Below are 22721 nucleotides of genomic sequence, written 5' to 3'. Positions count from 1 at the left end.
AAGCATCTAAGGTCACCGGCCCTTAATGGTACGAGATGGACGACATGATATGATAATTAAAATTTTAAAATGTATCGAATGACTAGAATTTAAAACAAATGAAGATGAATAATGATGGTGAAATTAAAATAATCAGTGGATCTAATTCTCAATGCCTTATTTTCGGTAAAATGAAAGATGATAGGTTGTGGTAGAATAACACATTGCCTTAAAATTCAATAATATATAATGCAAATTACTATAAAAACACATTAAAACAGATAAACACAAACTAAAACAGAGTCAAATTAATAAAACGTAGTGGACAATAATACAAAGACTACAAATACATTTATATACGATAAAACAAACCATTGTCCCTCATAAAACGGATGACGAGGTCTGCTGACTGCTCGTCTGTCATCTCGCTGGATGATGTTGATGGTACTCGGGAGTTTTAGACTACGGCGCAGAACGACGAAGTCCACGCACTCCGTAAGGATGTGTACCACGGTAAGATGATCGCCGCAAGTACACACCGGAGGGGGTTCTCCTTTCAGTAAATAGCAGTGCGTTAATATACCGTGGCCGATCCGAAGACGACTTACTACCACTGCTTCCCTCCGGGAAGCCCGAAGGGAAGTCCTCCATACCTTCGTTGTACCTTCTATCGCACTCAGCTTATATGGATGTGAGTGACCTGCAGCTCCATCTCCCAATGGCACATAACCAGATGTCTCAGCTGAGAGCGAATATCACTTGCTGGAACCTTGTAAAGCAACGGGGGACAATATAACCGCCTCCTTGGCAGCGTTATCTGCTAACTCGTTTCCCGCTACACCCATGTGGCTTGGGAGCCACATAAACGTGATTCTGGTGCCGGCATCCCAACACCCGGCCAGCAGGTCCTGGATACGCTACACCGAGGGTGCCGACGAAAACAGGCATCAATAGACTGTAGCGAGCTCAAGGAGTCAGTACACAGCAGAAAGTGTCGGCGCTCATCCGACACTGCGTGCCGCAGAGCTTCACAGATAGGATAGAGCTCTGCTGTATACACACTACAGGTTTCCGGGAGAGCAAAAAGAAACCTATCATCGTCGACAACGAACGCACAGCCCACTTTCGTTTCCCTGCTAGAACCATCCGTGTAAACGACGAAGACTGAACCTGGATACCGGCCAACAACGGATAGGAAGAGTCTCCGATAAATCGAAGGGTCCGTGTTTTCTTTCGGGCCAGTGTGCCGATCCAGGATTATTTCAGGTCGCCGTACTATCCACGGAGGTACCGCACTTGGTTGTCTGACAAGGCAGGGAACCGAAGGTCCAATTGAACAATCTATGACTGCTATCCAAGCGGATTCCAACCGGCCGCGTTGCTCGAGGATAAGCAGCGTAGAGCCGACGGTTTCCATTGTAGAATACGCAAGGATAGCTTGGGTGAAGTGGCATCTGTCGTAAATTTGCAGCATAGGACAGGAGCATTTGCTGGCGCCTCAGGTGTAAGGGCGGCACACCCGATTCAGTGAGCAGGGTAGCAATGGAGCTTGTACGAAAATCTCCCGTTGCCAACCTAACCCCACTGTGGTGGATGCTATTAAGTTTCGCAAGGAAGCTTTGCCTTGCTGATCCATATGCTGCACTGCCGTAGTCCAGCCTGGATAAAACATGTGCCCTATAAAATCGGAGGAGCACGATGCGGTCAGCCCCCCAATTAGTACTGCTATGAAACTTCAAAATATTCAACTTTAAGTGCATTTCACTTTAACTGCCGCACTTGTGGCTCCTACGATAATTTGCTATCGAAAAGGAGCCCACGAAATCGGTAAGTGTCAACTACGAGAAGAGCGACATTTCCTAAATAAAGCTCAGGATGCGAGTGAGGAGTGCGCTTCCGGCGAAAGTGCACAACAGAGGTCTTTGCGGTTTAAAACCGAAAGCCATGTTCTGAAGTCCACTGTTCCACTCTCCTAATAGCTTGCTGTAATTGTCGCTCTGCGACTACCATATTATGCGAGCTATAATGCAGAGCAAAATCGTCCACATATAGCGACGGTATTACTGCTGAACCAACAGCAGTGAAAATACTGTTTTATGGCAATCGCGAACAGACACACACTAAGGGGGCTGTCACACAGGATCGATCGAACGACTGCGATCAACCGACTAAGGAAACAAACCTACAGAGGGCAGTGGCACCAGTCACACAGCATCGATCGTCAGCGATCAACTACGAGCGACGAAGATCGACTGGTTTGTGAAAACAAACGTGTCCGTTTTTCAGTCGCAGTCGTTCGATAATGGCGGACGTAACATTGTGGTCTGTTGATGACATCGAAACATTAATTTGCCTAGTGTATGGAAACAAAGTGTTGTATAATTCTAGACTCCCTGGATATAGTAATAGGGAGACCGTCAATTTTGTACGGCATTCTATATCGTCGAGAATTGGGACGAAAACTGGTACGGTATGTAATTATTAGATTTATTATGATTATGTTATGAGTTGTGATATCTTAGATTAATTATTTATAAAATATATAATACGGAATAGATTGGTAAAGAAAGTTACACTAGGAGAAGTAGTAATTATCATCCTTATGACTTAATTGAAGAAATGTTTGGAAAACATAAACAGTGCTTTCCTAACCTCCATCTCGTACCTAATGAAATGAACAACAGTGTTCGCTTTAATGACAAATAAGTGTATGCCATAAGAACTACATGTATATTTTCTTTGTCACAATATTCTAATTCATTGTTTCAGGAAAAAGTTGTGCCAAAATATGGCGAATTCTGAGAGCTGGGTATCGAACTTAGGAGAGATAACATCCTCCCTCTTCTCCCAAGTTCTGCTGTACAGAAAACAAAAAATGGGTCTACTTCAATGCCCTCAACTTTCTGGGACCCTTCACTGCTGGAAGAAGGTACAGTTTTGTAATATTTTTTAAAAGTAGGCCTACATTACCGGTACAGATCAGTGTTCTAGTTGTGAAAGAGTGAGGGGAAGATTCAGCCTGTAGGCCATAAGTTCTACCCATATGTTCATTAAAGTATCAGATATAACTGAAAGTAATATAATATAGTCTAACCTAACAATCATCTTAATAAAATAATTATTGAAACTAATAATTTCTTAAACAGAAGGCTTGTGTGCAGACTAAAATGTAGCTCCAATTTAAAAGAACTGCATTAATATGTTGTTCATTTTTTTCAATTCTATAACAAATATGTCTATGGAAGTGGCACCTGGTGTGGGAGAGCTTCCTCACCAAGCTGAAATAGAGGAGGAGGCAGAAATAATTTGTGATGGAGGGGTCTAACTCCTGCAGTTCAGAAATTATTGAAGGGACTTCAACTTCCAGTCCAGTGACTTATGCTTCTACAAACAGGTCTGCCAGCAGTTAAAAATAAAAGAAACAGAAACGTGAAAGTGACAGTGATGTGTTAAGTAAATATTTAGTATTTAGAAAAAATAATGAAAACTGAAAAGAAAACATAATGTTATTTTTAGTGTTTTCATGATGACATGGAAAGAATGAGTGAACTAGGACAAAGGGTTTTCAGAGTTAAAATTCAAGAACTGTTGTATACAATGTTAGACTAAGAAAGAATCTAATAACATTTATGCCCTTGAGAAGTGTTCTACTTTTTAAATTAAATCAGTTTTCCTCATACCGGTACTTATCTATCAATATTTATTGGAATCCTCAGTGAGTTATGTGTATTAGCACCTGATGGGAAAGTAACCTTAACTCCAATTTTTATTAGCATTATTACAACACCTTAATTTGTATATTTTATGTGGTAGAACATGTATGGTTTACAAAAAATAGGAGTATTTTGAAATACTAGTAGTAGGTCCTTTCTGTGTGTATGTAGGAAGCAGTGGCACAGCACAGGTGGTCTGAAACCAGACTGGTGTATAGGTACTAGTAGTTTTGTCCAGGAGCTGACTGCCTTCTTACAGAATAGCCTACTATTGATTGCATGTGCAAGCTCATTGCATTAGGTTTATGGCACCTATATTCAATGTTGCTTACTATACTGTCATCTTGGGAGAAGACACATCCTAAATACCTATTTGAAATTATCTACCTGTTCCAGTTTGTATTCCCAACCTGACATTCAGTTCTCTTTTAGGTGTCTTCCCTACTGCCATCACTTTAGTCTTGAAATGACTAATTTTCATGTTATATTAATTGCAACTTTTTTAAAGTTGCAAGATATTAGATTGCACGGTTTCAGTAGACCAAGTCGTTCGCATAGGACAAACTTCTTACTACAGTTATACCTGACAGAATCCCTCCCTGCCACCTATACCTTTGCAACTTAGGTAGCCTTTACCTCCTCATTCCAAGTACTCTCCTGCCATTGATACCTGTTTGTACCAGCAATCATTCTCACTGCTTTCATGTCTGTTACTTATAATTTATTAATAACATATAGACCTACTGAGGGCATCAAGGTAGACCCATTCTTCTATTTCTTGTGCTGTAGATCCATGTAAACAATGAAAAACAAAGGTGAAAAATTCATATGTAACTATTTGACATGTGTTTCTACCAAAGTTTTGTACATTTTAATCTACAAAATAAAAAACTGCATTTTGTGTGATGTGATATTACTCTGTGAGTTAATCTGAGATCTTACAAGAGCCATGCACCCTACTCTGTCAAACATTTTATATAATCAGTATTTACAAACAGTTTTGACAGGCAATGTGAGATACAGCAAAATGAAATCAATTACCACCTGAGCAACAGCCCTAAGTAACATTCTGCTGTAGACTGCAATAGTATTTAGTTGTTAGAAAGGCATACACTTCACTTCTAAAAATAGAAGACAAGGTGCTTGTTATTAGCACCTATTATAGTTTGCAGTGTTTGGTTCTCATTTTTGCTGAAATTGAAGGCAAAGTTTTCATTTTCCTTCAACTGATTCATAAGGAAAGTATTTCAGGATGGATAGATAGGCTTGGTAGTGTTCACATCAGTAAGGAGGAGATGTCCATAGACAACCTTTCTTCACAGCCATTTGGTAAAATTAGCTGCTTTTGAAGCTGCTGTAGTCTTCAATGATATAAATTAATACAGTATTGTCATTCTTACAAAGTGTGGATTGGGACCAGGATTCTTTGCACAAAAGACAGCACAGAAATTCAGCAACATGCTTGCCATGAAAGTAATATGCTACTATTCTGAACATGGCACAATAACAAAGAAGAGGAGAGGCAAGAAGAGATTTGCCGAGGATCATGAGGGAGAGAAAGAGTGTAAGGAACTCCATTTTTTTCCTTGTTTTTTCCCTCATTTTCACAATATTCAGAACATATGTGCATTTTTCTTTCTTTCAAAATTATTTACAGGATTACTTGACACACTATTTCTACATTAGGTAATGTAAATTTTGACTGGAAGCATTTCTTGATATGTCTATTATTTTGGTAGGTGGGGTCTCACCAAGGGGTATGAAAAAAAAAAAAAGCTGTTAACCTCCATCTAATAAACACCTCAAAATATCATTTGAAAAGACAGTAATTATGTCCCAAGAACCAGCATCATTAAAAAAATCATAAATGGTATTAGTCTAATATTTGAAGTATAATGAGCCACTGTTGTGAGGCTTTTGTTGGAATTTTCACCCTGTCAAGAATTACTGGCTGTAGTGCTCTTTGAATGGCATCACATATAGGAACAAATCCACTGTAGTATTGTGAGCAATCCTAAATCTGTAAGATGCAGACATGTATGAGTCACCAATGTCCAGAAACCTGTAGGCCTAAATCAAAGTATTTCCACTGTTGATCGTAGTACCTTCAAATTATGAATTCAAATTGATGTACATAAATTCATCCATTGTTTTGAGTCCTTCTTTATCAATACCTTATTAGCAACCTGTAGCATGCAAAGAAATGTATCTGCCACTAATATTTTATTTGATATATTTTGCCACGGATATAGTTGTTTTGGAGGTGAATATCGCTTCTGACTTTAAACCTTAAAACATCGTTGTGAATATTGAATTTAACGATACTGTAAGCCGTTCCTCAAAACTTATACTTTTCCTGTAATTGGTTTGCCTGACGTCTATTAGTGACTTCATTTTTTCCACTAATTCCTTATAATTAATGATGGGCATTCGATACTAGTTCCTGAATTTTTCTTCGTCATTGCACAACGAAGGCACACGTTGGTAGAATTCTCCACGGCTTTTTACCTTGCCCACTGCGTTCGTCTGGTTCCTTTCTCCTAATATGCCTATATTCATACGTTAGAATCATATCTTCACCCGAATTAACGCTTTCTCTTCACATTCTTTTCCGCTTGTGAATATGAATACGTCTGTAGCCTGTACGGTACTGGGCGGGAGTATCAGCTGTTTCCGTGCAGTCGATCCCTCTCGATCGATGACCAGTGTGACAAGGTAAATGAATTTAGTCGTTAGTACTCGATGGCAGTTGGTTGCTCGTGATCGTTCGATGCTCTGTGTGACAGCGGGCTAAGAACCGGTCCCTGTGGAACTCCATTTTCTTGCGAATATGCCCTCTCTACTCGGACACGAAATAGACGGAGGGGCCAAAAAATTTGCAATAAACACCGGCAAGTAGGACTGAAAGGACACCATATCGCCATGTGGTGTCATAGGCCTTTTTAAGTCAAAGAAAACAGCCACCAAATGCTGTTTGCGGAGAAATGCTTCCTGGATAGAACTCTGCAGGCGTACCAACTGGTACATTGGTACTCGGAAAAAGTTCGCGTTTCTCCAGATACCACACAAGTCGGCGATTTACCATCCCCTCCTCAAATAGCTTACACAAACAGTTAGTAAGACAAATAGGTCTGTAACTTCCTGCATACTTAGGAATTTTTGTCAGGCTTGAGGACAGGAATTACTAAGCCCTCTCGCCACGGAGACGGAAACTCACCCTCTATCCGGATTCGGTTGAACACACGAAGAAGATATAAGCGGTTCAGTGAAGATACTGCCTGGAATGGAAATTCCCGGTACAGAAGATGATCCTTGGATAAGCGAAGTACGTCGAAGTTTAGTCCAAACTTGTGATGACGGGGTATGTGACGTCATAGACGTCACAGACGACACATATATATCCCACAAAGCTTTTTACTCTGTCGAATAAGAACTTGCGCCTTAGCACGGAGTTTCTACAATGTTACCAAATCGGCCACATTAAGCTGTCTACGATAGTGTATATGAGCGCGACGTCGTTCTCTGATAGCTGCAATTTCTTCGTTCCACCAAGGAACGAGTTTTCGACGAAGAGACCCTGAAAACGATGGAATGGACTCCTCAGCAGCAGCAGCAGCAGCAGCAGCAGCAGCAGCAGCAAGAATAACTTGTGTTATGTAACTGATATCGCCATTTACGCTGCGCCTGGTCAGGTCATTAAAGACAGCTAGTGATGTGAACTTTGGCCAATCAGCATGTTTAAGAATCCATCGAGGAGGAGCCTCGACAGATTTCTGTTTCGACACAGTAAGAACAATGGAAAAATGGTTACTGTCAAAGAGATCATCGTATGTATTCCACCGAAACAGGGGAACCAGCGTTCGGCTGTGTTGTAACGTACACTGAAATGAGTTGGTTCACATGTATTCAAAATACATAAATCCAACTCTCTTACTAATGTTTCGAAATCCCTTCCCGAGGGGCAAGGCGTTTTAGAACCCCATATAGTGTGATGGGCGTAAAAATCTCCCAACAGGAGGAAGCGAGGTGGAAGATCTGCAAAATCAGTCACATCATTTATATTAAGACGCTGGCCTGGTGGAAAATACACATTACACACTGTTGCTACGACAGGCAGCAGAACGCGAACTGCTACAGCCTACAGCGGGATTCTTAGTGGCACCTCTTCGCTATAGGTAACAGAACGGACAAAATTGCCAACGCCGCCGGAAGACCGGTTAGCATAATGTCGTTCTGTCGAGTATAGTCTGAAATTTTTCAAGACCGTATGATGACCAGGTCTGAAATTAGTTTCCTGAATGCGGACTATACTCGTCGAATACTCACTAATTAGCTGACACAGCTCAGCAAGATGCCTATCATAACCGCCACTATTCCACTGTAACGGTGACATAGTGTGGACTAAGAAAGGATGAGTGTAGATGAAAGCTCGACGTCCATCCCGTCGTCGACGGACGAGGGGACCGACGCCCAGAACTTCCACGCTTTGGGGGGGGGGCAGGATGTCTTCCTTCCTAAGAGGGGAGCGCGCAGGTTTTGGAGCAGGTGTACCTGCTGGCGCTGATTCATACCCTCCTCATGGAGGGCATGATTTCCCTTTCGCAGGAGAAGTGCGAAAGCGCTTTGTAAGGGCGCTCCTCTTCTTCGCCTTCTTTACTTGTTTATACGGACTGGGAAATAATTTTGCAGCCCTGGTCGACGATGTCGCCTCCAGCGGCTTGTGTACGGATTTCGCCGACCTCTTGGCGGGGAGAGACTTGGCCTTCCCCTCCTGCTGTGCAGGCTTAGGAGTCCCAGCCGGCACAGGCTTTAATCTTTGCGGCTTTGCTCGCTGGAGCAACAGCCGCATTGGGCGCAGCGATCGCAACAAGTTTAGAAGATGTAAAAAACGAACCTGGAAGACTATCCTATCTTCGTGTAGTCTAGCGTCTTGGCTGTAAATCTCATAGAACTGACTTACGGAGCACTTCCTGGTAGGAAAGACCATCCAGGGTCTTGATCTCCTGGATCGTCCTCTTAACGAGATATACCGGACAGTTCCGTTCTCGGGGTGAATGAAGACCAGGGCAATTAGTGCACCTGTAAGGAGTTGTGTACACTTCCGCGCCGTGAGCTCCTCTGCTAGATACACCACATACAGACGGATTCGAGCAACGAGATACCATATGCCCGAACCTCTGGCATTGATAGCAGCGCATGGGAGGCGGGATGTACGGCCTCATATCGCAGCGATAGGTTGTTACCTTGAATTTTCTGGTAACACTGACAATTTGAAGGAGACAATGAACGTACACGTGGCAATGTCTTCGCCGTTGACATTGCGCGTAATGCGCCGGACTTGTGTCACGCCACGGTGTTTCATGTCTTCCATCAACTGATCGTCAGTGTTCAAGATGAGATCTCGGTGGCATATAACTCCAGGAACCAGATTCAAGGTCTTGTGCGCCTCCACTTTGACGGGAATATCCCCAAAATGGTCGCACTTGAGCAACCGATTAGCTTGCACGGCAGTGCGCATCTTTAACAACAAACTACAGTTGCGCATTTTTTCAGATCTTCCAGTTCGCCGTCGACATCTTCTATGTGCCTACTAAACAAAATAGACTTTACCAGCTTGAAGTCACTCCCATCAGTTCTGGTAGTAACCGGAAACCTAGGGAAGCTAGATTCCATTCCTTCACGCTGCGCTTTTTCCCAGGGTGTTGAACCCCTTAAGGAATCAAAACTTAAAGACTTCGGTAGGGGACCACCTTGGGAACGCTGAAGACGTTTCGAAGACATGCCCAAAATCATCCTCCCCGAACGCCACCCACTCCGATAAGGGATCTCTGTAGCCGAATCAAGCAGTCAAGGCAATACCCACCTGGCAGTAGCCGGTATTGTCCGGGGTCCGATGCTGGACGATACCTAATACGGAATGATTGAGGCAATGAGCACTAGAACTCCCTTCCTCCAATCACCTCAACAGAATGAACCCCATAGCGTGTACAGAGGACTAAATATAGAGTAAAAATAAATAAATAAATAAATAAATAAATAAATAAATAAATAAATAAATAAATAAATAATAATAATATGTCCTTTTGGCATTCGGCTGTGCCGGTACCTGTGTTGTCAGGCGGATACTACTGCACGGGTACATGGCGCTCCTACCCGCAAGATTCCTGGGCGGGCACGAGGGGGCTTTCGGGCGTAATCGCACACGTAAGAGGCCCATCTCCGAGCAGCACGCACATCAAGAATGTTGAATCAGCTACAACTAACCCGAAAAAAAGAAAGCGGGGACCGATGGGGACTAAAAGTGTCATGTGGCCTTCTACGACAGGCAGAGATTACCTGTGAATGTATTCAGCCCCTCTCATTCACAGGGGGTCCAGCACATAATACCAAACAGCAATCCATGTCCGCGCCTAGGTCGCCCCTTTTAATCGCCTCTTACGACAGGCACGGGATACCGGGGGTGTATTCTACATCTGCGTCCCCCACCCGCAGGGGTTGACATTGAATGCACTCGCACAATACATACAGCGCCAACTCAAGGCCTCATGGTGTAGGGTGCTATTGGGTACGACTACAAATCACAGTTGGTGCGTGTCCAGGACACTGTGATCAGTTTGACCTATGTGAATGACATCCTGTGACCTATAGCCATACCCTTTCTGCATGAAACCCCAGACGTCTTATTTCGGCAGGACAATGTGCGACCACATGCTGCTGCACTAACATGTGCTTTCTTGTTGTCAGAGGATGTCAGACTATTGCCCTGGCCCGCCCGATCACCGGACCTGTCGCCAATCGAAAATGTGTGGGATATGGTGAAACGACGGGTGCGGCGCTGTGGCCCAGTGCAATCCATCAAAAATGAAGTGTGGAACCGGGTGAATGGAGCATGGATGGCTATACCCCAGGACGCTATTCGCGCCTTATATGCGTCGATTCCACCACGCATGGAAAAAAGTTATCAGTGCCCATGGAGGACCCAGTTCCTACTACGCAACAGGACACATGCTGATCCTAGACGACTGAAATGCTAATCGATTTTGCAGAACATACTAATGAACAGGTCCTGCGAATATGAACTTCCTATCTCTGGTCTTTCAAGGTGTTCTGTTTTTTATGAAGATGAGTGTATGTTTGACAGTCCGATAGATCATCATATAGAGGTGATGTGTGTTCTGAAGCTGCGGCATCTATACTAATATATAAAAATGAAATGGTGTGTGTCCGTGTGTTACTTAATCACGCAAGAACCATTGGTCCGATTTACATGAAATTTTGCATGAATATAGCTTATTTACACGGTTAATATATAGGCTACTTTTCATTTCGGTATTCTGCACTATTTAAAGATGGCGACCATTTTAGTGACGTCACTACACCCTTTGGTTTCAAACGTTCATAATTCTATTTAAAATAAAAGGAGAACGCTAAGAAATAGCAAACTTTTGATGGCATATACGAGGTTTAAAATTTAATTTCCTATACCAAAGGTCCTTATCACTTTTCCTGTATCTCCAACGTTTAGCGAGTAAAACCTAAATTTGTGCTATAAAACACGGCCTCCGCGCCGCACCTCGCCTATCCCCTCCACGCGTACCTGCCGGCCGTGCATAATTTATTTACGTCCCGTTGCGAAGCACGGCTACTGCAGCTAGTAGTTATTAAATGTATCCTATACAATGGGTGGCCAAAAGTCAAGGGAAGGGGTGTCCTATTAGAAAATGTGCCGTGTAGACCCCTGAGCGTTCCGGCTAGCTGCGGCGTAACTGATCATTCTGTCACAGACACCAGTATCGTAAAGATGGCAACACGTCGCGAGTTAACCGACTTTGAAAGTGGGATGATCATCGGCGCACAGGTCATAGCATTGCGGAGATTACACGCGAATTCGGGTTTCCGAGATCAACAGTTTCGAGGGCAGATCTTCAATATCGCAGAAAGAATGCTATCACACGCATAAACCGCCACACGGGAGGACCACAGGTGTTTAACGAACGGACATCACGTCGCCTCCGCAGAACCTTACTGGGCGCTGTGAGTCAGATCACCGCCTAGTTGAATGTTGGGAGTCAGAAACCCAGAAACGCTCCATAAACCACGCACCAACCACAGAAGACGAATTGTGGGTAGCAGTACAAAATGCGTGGGTCCAGATCCCTCCAGAACGATTCCAACACCTTGCAGAGTCGATGTCTCGCCGTATTGCTGCCGTTTTGAGGGCTCGCGGAGGAGCCACTCGTTATTAACATGACATTCAACGACTTCCCATAACTTTTGGCCAAACAGTGTAGTTGCATTGGAATTTTGAAATAAAAAATAAGTGAGCACATAATGCCAATATTATCATCAATGGTTATAATACTGTCTTTTATAACCCCCAGTAGGTAGGGGACGCAGACGAAGAACACATCCAGGGTATCCCCTGCCTCTCATACGAGGTGACTAAAAGGGGCGAGAAAGGAATGATCGAATCACAACCATGAGACTACTTGTAATTAGTACCACCACGTGGGGAACACTATAGGTCGCTTTTACTTGCGCGTAGTACCACTATGCTAGGTCCAAAATAGGTTTGTGATTAGTAGCAACAGAGTGCGCTTCCGGCTTTTACAGTACCTGTGATTAGTACCACTATATGAGCGACACCATGGGTGGGAAACACCACGGGATAGTACGAGTCCCTGTGGTTAGTTGACTTCTGTGATGAACACCATAGGTTTGCGTTGCCTATAATTGGCACCGCAATGTGCGAAACACCACATGTGCGAATTTCATTACCTGTGAGTAGTACCATAATGTGTGGAATACCGCGAGTCTACGCTACTTTTGATTAGTACCGCAACATGACAAACACCATGGTTCTACTTTCCTAGCGATAAGTACCATTATGAGGGGCGGATGACTTGGATTTTGGACCCTTTTAGACTGCAAGCATCATCCATTCAGGAATATGCTGTAGAAGCTGTCCCTTGGTCAATAATACTCTTGTTTTACTTAAGTTTCTGTGAATGTGTGGCCTTGCGGGTCAGATCCACTAACTGTTTTAAATTCATTTCCATCCATCCATCCATTCATTCTTCGTCCTCACCTTTTGAATTCTGATCAGTGGAGGATTTTGGACTTTTAATTTTTTATTACATTTCGTCTCATGTCGTACCATTAGGGGTCGATGACCTACATGTTAGGGCCCTTTAAACACCAAGCAGCATCATCATCTGTATTTTATATATTCCAGTTTTCCAGAGATCATCCACTGATAACCTTTAACTGGTTGTTGTGAATGGACCAACCATATACATTATTGACATCCAGATATATAACTAATCAATATGCTTTTTTGAGTTCTACACTCACTGACAAAAGACGTTAAGCACCTGGAAGGAATGGTCCGATGTCAACATAATTTCGTACACGTACATACCATCGGCGGATATGTAAATTATTAAGATTTACAATGATATGCGACAGTCAAAACGACCACTAGAATGCATTAGTGTTGTCGCCATGTGACCGTGCTATCAGAACTCATGGACCGGGCGAGTTTGCCGTGCGGTTAGGAGCGCGCAGCTGTGAGCTTGGATCCAGGAGATAGTGGGTTCTAATCCCACTGTCGGCAGCCCTGAAGATGGTTTTCCGTGGTTTCCCATTTTCACACCAGGCTGTACCTTAATTAAGGCCACGGCCGCTTCCTTCCCATTCCTAGGCCTTTCCTATCCCATCGTCGCCATAAGACCTATTTGTGTCGGTGCGACGTAAAACAAATAGCAAGACTCATGGGGAATACAAGAGGCGTGCGTAGCGTCAGATGGCTAGTAACGACTGTGATGAACTAGGGAAATTAAACGAAATGGCGTATGGCTGTTAATGCCGGGAGTGTCTGAGGACAAGTTCGGCTCGCCAGGTGCAGATCTTTTGAATTGACTCCCATACGCGACCTGCGCATCGTGATGAGGATGAAATGATAATGAAGACGACACATACACACCCAGCCCCCGTGCCAGCGAAATTAACCAATTATGGTTAAAATTCCCGACCCTGCCGAGAATCGAACCCGGGACCCCTGTGACCAAACGCCAGCACGCTAACCATTTACCCATGGAGCCGGACATAAACTACGGAGAATGCCGCGCACTCGTGTGAGACGACGTTACCATCACTTGGCAGATTTTGAGTGGGGCCTCATTGCAGGAAAAAAACGTGGCCTGCTGGCCTAATCTTGCAATATCCAGGTTTGTGGAGCATTTATATGTAACATTAGCCCGATGTTGAACTGAATGGGAATGTGAGGGAAACCATATGCGTCGTCAAGGCGCCCGTCGGCCAAGTCTGACCACACCAAGGAAGGAACGCCGTATTGTACGCCAAGCACATCGTAACCCCTTCACATCTGCGCCTGTCATTCGGGTGCAAATAACTGACTCGCTACAACAATCCGTGCCATAGTCCGACTCGTTGGCTGAATGGTCAGCGTACTGGCCTTCGGTTCAGAGGATCCCGGCTTCGATTCCCGTCTGGGTCGGGAATTCTAACCTTCATTGGTTAATTCCAATGGCCAGGGGGCTGGGTGTTTGTGCTGTCCCCAACATCCCAGCAACTCACACACTACACCCTAACACTATCCTCCACCACAATAACACGCAGTTACCTACACTTGGCAGATGCCGACCACCTTCATCGGAGGGTCTGCTTTACAAGGACTGCACTCGGCTAGAAATAGCCACACGAAATTATTATTATTATTATTACCCCGTGCCATCCTGCACCATTGGTCGGAGACTAGCAGATGCCAAATTGATGAATCGCCGTCCCATGAGTAGGCTGCCGTTAACAGCACATCACATACGGCTGCGCTTAGAGTGGTGCCATACCCGGGAAGCATGCCCTGCTGACGAGTGGCGTCGGATCATTTTTAGCTACGAATTCCGTTCTACACTACCTCAGATGACCATCGTCTGCGAGTGTGGCGGCGCCAAGGGGAGAAGGCACATTGTGGCAATGACTTGGAGAAACACACTCGTGTTACCCCTGGCGTCATGGTGTGGGAAGCCATCGGGTGAAAATTCAAGTCACATCTGGTAGTGATTCAGGGAACTTTAGACAGCTCACACGTGGCACGTGTCTCTATGAACTGACTGCATGATATTGAGGTAATCCCTTGCCAACGAAGGTCCCGCGATCTGTTCCCGATAGGGCATGTGTGGGGCCAACTTGGATGTCAACTCCGTCCCAGTGCCAATGTCCCGAAAAACGAGGGCCATTTACAACAGTTGTAGGTCAACTTGCCTCACATGAATGACACCCTTCCTTACTGAATCACTGCATGCATGCAGGTCCAAGAGGGTGCAACATCATACTGACAACGGACCAGCAGTGTGCTCGTACTGCCAACTTCGTTGCACGTTTCACTTAATTATCTAATCACTAAGATATATAATGATATAACCTCAACAAGTTAAGTTTCACTTCTTCTCCTTCTAGGTGCTTAATTTTTTGTGAGTAAGTGTAGATAACTGTTTCTTTTGCCTTTCCTTTGGATAATTCAACAACTTTCCCAAAATTTTAATCTTAGGAATGACAATTGTTGGCTATCAGTTTTGTTTAAAGACGAGCTTTACGGTATACTCATCAGAGGGTCCGATGGTTTAAAATTAAAAAAAAAAAGTATTCGTTAAGGATTGATGCCAAGGAAAAGAAAGTAAAGGAATCAAGAAAATAACAGTAACACTTAATAAATGAAATTACACATATACAAAAATGTTTAATTAATCAATAAAAAAATACCGAAGATATGTACTCAATGCAATCAAATAAATTCCAAATGTTCACAGAGAAACAAAAGTAGGTCCTAAGAAATACTTTGTAAACAATATGATCAGATACAGCTTTGAACATTACAAAATAATTACCTAATTAAGTTATTAATAAAAAGCGTAACAATGGATCTTTGCAAAGATTCTATTCACTCTCTGGGTACCTAATCAAGTTTCCCACTACAACAGCGCATTTCTCATAATTAGTTGACACAGCACAGATGATAACTTTCTTTTACTCTCAAAACTGCAAACAGAATGTATATTTTGTTATTCATTTCAAAAATTCAAAAGCTTGGTAATACTGGTTATCAAAGTTTGTTTTGAGATCACTTTCATTAAACTCTGATAATTCCAGTACCATCATTCTTCCGGTGTATCAACAGGCCAATTCTAAGTTTTCACCTGGGTTGACAATGCATTTCAGCATTTACTACAATGGTTTGGATGCCAAATGCAAAATATGTAAGGGGCACCTTAACTCATTACAATCCTTTCGGGATTGGTACGCCTATTCTACAGAATTTGCAAGTTCTTTAAATGTTTCTCCTTTGTTTCCATCCACAGAAGGCAAAGCATTGCACTTGTCATTAATCTGCTTAGGAGTATTATTGTACATTTTCTGGTAGTATTCTTGATTATACAAATTTCTCTTACTTTCCTGTATCACGCTGAAATAACCATGGTCTTTCAGATACAGAAAAATAATTTATTTTGACCACAGGAAGGAGTGTCAGAGTACTGACCTATTAGTGTCTTCATATCTAAGATATCACTAGACTCAGGGGGATAGGAAAGGTACAGGCAACGGTCGCTTCCTTCCCACTCCTAGCCCTTTCCTATTCCATCGTTGCCATAAGACCTATCTGTGTCAGTGCGAAGTACAAAAACGACGTAAAAACAAAACAATAACAACAACAACCAGGCTCAAATTTCTTCTTTGGATTATTGATGTAATGTAAGCCCTCGTTTAAAATTGTTTGAATCTTATCACGAATTTCAGTAATACCAAGCAGTTGATATGGAGCTGCTACGCCACGGTTGATTAACCCAATAGTCCTCTTGTATGTACTTTTTACATGAACTCTTTACCAATAACTGGTACTCTTAAACGCACATCTTTATTACCTCATTTCCCGTTGCATGTTCATTCTCTTAAGATCAGAAATAGACAACTGTTCCGTGTTCCTCGTGTGCGCCTACACTCCAGCAGCGCTCCATATTCTACCGAATTACCACAACAGCACATGCCCTGCATGAAACTGATATCTTTATTCCCTCTAATTTCTTCAAAATCAAAATTGAAATGCATACCAAAGGAGTAAGCTCTCGATTCTCTGGTGACAACCTGGCCAGAATGTTACTAGAGATACGGGCATGATTGTATCTGGTTTATTCCTTGTTTCTTTCTTATTTAACTTCTAAGGAACGCATTAAGTCCCCTCATTCTTACCTCTTATTTCTTGTTTTTCTTACCCTTAATATTTTATATTGTTATACTCAGTGCACAATGGAATACTTTGTACATGTATCTGATTACTACTAAAGAAATTAATTAATTAATTAATTATTTTTCTTGCTCCGCCTATTAAGGAGAGAAAAATCACTGTACATTTTAGTGCCTCTCTTTAAAACTTAGTATCCATTCTAATAATCAACAACATTCTTTTCATTACAGTTCTTGAACTGAAGCTTTTCGAACAATGTTTTTACTTCATTATGTAAGACCAAAAAATTAAGAAAAGGTATGATATGAAGAGTGGAGATGGAAAAATGTGAAAGTGCCACAATAGTGAATTGTCATTTTTACTCGGAAATGGCTGAAAAAACCATACGGTGTTTCATGGTGAAGACAAAGTCTGGAGACGCTCATATGTACTTCCAGCCTTGACCATGTTATGCCGTACGATCCTTTCAGCCAATTCCGAGCAAAAAAGACGACAATTCACCATTGTGGCACTTTCACAATTAATTATTTTACAAATGGGAACATCAATATTATATGCATATGGTGACAAGGTTGTTCCCCCCCCCCCAAAAAAACCAAAAAAACAAAACCAAACACTAGCATTGATTGGTCCACCCAACACACTCCGGTTTCCCTTCTTTACACCAGAAACCATAATGCCAATAAACCTAATCTCCTCCTACATATATGGTAATCATTTGGTTAAATAACTTTCTTATTGAAATGTGTATGTAAATAACCTACTAATCATTTTCAATAACCACGCACCTGCTGTTGACTTCAACTTTCAAAACTACTCTCAGAAGCATATTTATCAAAATATTATATGACATCCTCTTCCAAGTGTTCAGAAACTCGCAAATAATTTTATTGTTTAAAAACCTCATTCAGCTCACTCTTGAATGAACTAAGTGTTACGTGGTAATGCGACTTTCAGCTCCGTTCAGTAGTTCCTGGAAGAGATGAGGGAGTCAGCCTGGGGAGTTCCCGGCCGGACTGCGGTGTGCGTGACTTCTGCTTGGCTTCTATTGCCCGTTTCGCCTGGTGTCACCGTGGATTTTCCGGAAGGCGAAACTAGAACACTCATATTCTGTTCGCACTCCGAAGATCCTAGAACTTCATCAACAGGTATATAAAGGTAGGCTGGTTTTGAACAGAAGCAACTGGGAGAGATCACCCAGATCGTCCACGAGGTGATCCCCGGTTGAATGATCGTCATCCGCCCTACGAGAGTCTGGTGTGCCAACACTTCCAGGCTGTCAGGCTACCAGGACTCTGGAAGCAGCCGGACAACACAGGCAGCCAGGAGGCAACCATCCAGACGGAACCGAGGACCGACGACGACGGCGGCGCTCCCGAACGCCGCGACGACGCGACCCCAGTTTGATTGCTGTACTTCACGAAGTACACACAGACAAACAAGGCCGCCAACCAGGACCGTCTACTAAAAACCAGGCGCACGGAGGAAAGCAGCACAGTAGTAGAGGAGGATGCCCCAAGGCGTTCGGAGGTTGCTATCCAGGCCCAGTCTGCCAGCGTGTCTGTTGAGCTGCAGATATCGATGTGCGCCCCAGAGGACAAGGAACGCAGTCGGGTATAAGCACAGACCGACGCCACCGCCGTCAGGCAGGAGGAGGGAGAAGACGGCGATGCAACGTAGCCATCCGCTACCCTGGGGTCACCAGGCCGGGAGGAGGGCTACCAGGACGAGGCCTCTTCCCTGCCTAGAAGAGATCCCCGGGAAGAAGACGCCGCTCCCGGACGAGGAGAAAGAAGAAGACGCAGGCCAACCAGGAACGGGCCGCCCAGCCGCAACCCACGACTGCTCCCAGGACATCAGTAGACCGAGGAGCCAATCAGGGGAGGGCCTCAGCGGGTAGCGGCAATCAGGTGAGACTGAAACGTCCCCCTCAGCAGCTCTTGCAGTGTTTCCGCTGTTTGAGGTGGGGCCACCGGCAGGAGAGGTGTGGGCTCCTAGTGAGGTGCAACCGTTGTAGGGGTGATCACCACTACACGGCCTGCGCAACACATAAGGAGGCACCGGTGTGCGCCAACTGCGCGAGAGGCCGCTCGGCCTCTCATCGCAGTTGCCCTGTGTTCCGGGCCACGGCGCGGGCAGAGAGGAAGGAGGCCCGGCGTCATGACCCACCCCCATCCAGGAGGGCCCCGCCCAGGCGGGCTTGGCCTCATTCTCCGGGATCAGAGACTGGATACGAGGGACCCCAATGAGGTGGCGCTGTGCGGCGAGCCATAGTGGTACTTGAGGCATGGCTTCGCAACCGGTAAGGCTCGCGCTAGACACGGCAATGTCCAGGACTGATCCCTTGACAACTGAAATGGCGAGAATATGAATCATGGCTGGTGCATGATACGTTCTCTCTACTAACACAAACACCTGAACCTATCCAGAAACCACATCCTTGGATGTGCTATCGCAATTTGTCACATTTTACATGTAGTCTCTCTCTTTCGGCCTATGTAGTTTTCTCCTGACCCTTAACACCACCTTACCAACACAAACTCTGGCCGTGGCACCCCCACCGACAAAAAATGAATAGGAGTAATTGGTGTTGTGTTGTTGTCTTGTGGTATTGTGTGTGGAGTGTTTATAATCAGTCAGGAGTCGTGAACTGAGATTTCAGTGTGAGGAACGGTCACGTGATTAGATGGTTTGAGCTATCGTTCTTGCCTGGAGTCGAGCCAAGTGTACCACAGTCGTGCGTTGTGATAGCCAACGGACATGTGTTCGAATCTGACTACATGGAAATGCTGCGTAAAGTGACTGTGGTGCGTGTGAAGCGAAGTAAAAGTGAAAGTTGAAACCTGTCAGTCAAGATTACGGTGGTTGGGTTCCAGGTAAAGACTACCAGAAAAAGAAGTTAAGTGCTGTCATTCATCCTCAATTAAATTTGTTTCATTCTTCAGTTCCTTAAAATTCACAAATAAAACAGGTACCTGACTATATAGGTCATAGAGAAACTGTCTGCTCGCACAGTGCCCACTCTTCATCTGCTCATCTGTACGTTTTGGCTTACATCAACACTGATATATCTGAATAATAATAGGAAGTTCTTTGTTGGTGTTTCCCCTCACCTTCTATCCATCTGTTAGCTTTATTCTTCTTTACACAGTTTTAAGGGCCCCCTTCTTTATCCATTTATATTCAAAAGAAACATGTGAACAAATCCATGTTTATAGATTTTCCGTATCGGTGGGGCGCTGTTATGAGACCTTTCTTAAATTCTTCTATATCACCTGGCCTTGCAGTAAACATTTGTTTTATGAGCAAAGTTTTGTCAGCAAATGCTGCAGACTTCACAATGGCACTAACATTTTCTGACGCGACTTCAATCTTTAGCGAATCTGGAGAAATCTGCAAAATAATAAGGTGAAATTAATCATCAATATCTTTACCATATCATTCAGTAAAATGAATTAATACATAAAGTTTATTATGTATAGTAAAGTTACATGAAATTATATACCGCATAACACTTTAAAAATGCAACAAACTTACACGTCCACTCATACCGATGCAATCATGTCTCCATCACCTTCGACATCTATAGGTTTACTGGTAGTAGGCAAGACTCTTGCAACAGTTGAACTAGATGGGGCTCCAGCGACATCCCCAATTTCTTCCATGTTTACTTAAGAGGTTCTACCATCCCACTGTAAAAATACAAGATTACATAGAAGTCTTGCACAGTTGCTAAAAAAAGAATTAATGAGAGCTTGGCAGTGTATAAGTTGCTCGCAGGTACACTTTGCTCAGAAAAAACTGTACATATAGATATAATGTTTGTTGTGGGCATCCGCAGAGTTTGTTCGATATGAGAGGCGAATTATATTTTGATACTAATTAAAATTAAGCCTAATAAACATTAGTCTGTTAAATATTAAGTGCGAGAAACATACAATACCGTGCGCTCATTCTTTTTTATTCAGCGACTATACATTCTAGTCTTCAAGTGCAATAAGAAGGATGCTTCATAAAAAGACGCATTACGTTGATACTCATTTATTGAACGAGAGATAGCATAATAGAAAATGATTCGCACGAAATGGATTATGCTAACTGAATTCAAAATAAAAAGAAGAATAATTATGAATTCTCCAACTGTTAAACACTGATAAAATAAATATGGCGTACGATGAGAACAAAACGTAATCAAAGTGGCAGATGAAAATATATTGAAATAAATAAATAAATAATTCAATTATTTAATGAGACAATGGTCGACTTTTAGTTTACTATACATGCTAAAATTGGTAGGCTATGACGCCTTGCTCCAAGATTATTACTGCCTTGTACAATGACTCTCAAAACCACATTTTAAAATGTCTCACTACAGCTGATAAACCGTAATTTGATGTACACATTAATGGGAATAATCCGTTTGATTCTATGTACAAGGATACATAACATAGTTTTATTATTTTCATATGCAAACAAAATTAAAATTTAAATGATTATCATAGTGTACGAGAACACTTCCATTAATAATGCGCAGACTGTAGTTACAATTAATTTTCTTTGGTAAAGTAACATTCTCACCATAGACTACAGGTCCCTTACAATTTACAGAAAACTATTACTTATACTGTTACATTTGCATGAAATCTGGCATGATTACCTAATAATAACCGGTCAATTTCATCTGGTATTCTTAACTACTCATGCTTTAAAGATTTTTCAAAATTACCACTTTTTCTAAAACGAACAAATTCTCTTTTCCTAGGTACAATGAATAGAAGTAAATTATTAACGTAACATAGTTACAATAACAAACATGATTATCGAAACTATTAATCAGAAGTGGAGTTGCCACCACACACTTCGTATAATTCACTAACCTAAAACTGGAGAAAATTCAATCTTAATTTAGAAATTAATGAAATCAGTAAGCTAATAACGGACGACAGTGAAACACAAACAGCCAGCTGATGAGGCAGTCATTACATGACACAAAGGGACTACCAGCTTATGAAAATAAATTGTAATCTAGGAGGCCGTGAGAGCGTCAGGTCGATCAAATAGTTCCTATTCCCACCACTGAAGGGAGGAAGCACCAACTCAGATAGGAGTATAACGTCTACGGCATATTATATATGCAATAACCACATTTTACATATTTATTTATTTATTTATTTATTTATTTATTTATTTATTTATTTATTTACTTATTTATTTATTTATTTATTTATTTATTTATTTATTTATTTAGCCTTTGTAGGTGCCTACCTACTGTTATCTTTTGGTTCTGACAAGCAAATAAAACACGCTCGAAAATCCAGCCCCTATCACACGACATTTCACACTGATCAATCTTCCGAGTTGATCATGCTGAGTGGAATGACCAATGACCGCAAATTTATGTGTGTGGTTAATGAACACAGAATTTTACTTTCTAATGACCACAGATCTGTATGCCGATTAATGAACAAATATTTTATTTCAACTAATAAACACAGTTTTTAAATCATTTTGATTCATGAGCACAGATTTTTATTTTCATAAATGAACGCACTTTTGTCTTGACGCCGGGCTGAGTAGCTGGCGCTAGTCTTTTGAGCCCAGCTTGCCAGGTTCGATCCTGGCTCAGTCCAGTGGTATTTGAAGGTGCTCAAATACATCAGTCTCGTGTAGGTAGATTTACTGGCACGTAAAACAACTCATGCGGGACAAAATTCCGGCACTTCGGCGTCTCCGAAAACCGAAACAGTATTTTGCGTAAAAACAATAACATT

The 22721-nt window shown here is 42.7% G+C and overlaps 1 protein-coding gene across 1 annotated transcript in view; it reads right to left on the bottom strand.

Moving 5' to 3' along the window:
- The window catches only part of trio (trio Rho guanine nucleotide exchange factor), a 1596874-nt gene extending 1576232 nt beyond the window's left edge, over nucleotides 1–20642 (bottom strand). Inside the window, exons 1-2 of the mRNA XM_067140202.2 lie at nucleotides 20488–20642; nucleotides 19926–20343 (exon numbers count right to left, since the gene is read on the bottom strand). The gene's annotated coding sequence lies outside the window, so the exon portion shown is untranslated. The remainder of the gene's footprint in view (nucleotides 1–19925; nucleotides 20344–20487) is intronic.
- Between the last annotated feature and the right edge of the window lie 2079 nt (nucleotides 20643–22721).

Source organism: Anabrus simplex, chromosome 2 (assembly GCF_040414725.1).
Source record: "Anabrus simplex isolate iqAnaSimp1 chromosome 2, ASM4041472v1, whole genome shotgun sequence".
Lineage (NCBI taxonomy): Eukaryota > Metazoa > Arthropoda > Insecta > Orthoptera > Tettigoniidae > Anabrus > Anabrus simplex.
The sequence above is the reverse complement of the archived record's forward strand: the minus strand, read 5'-3'. Positions and strand labels throughout refer to the sequence as shown.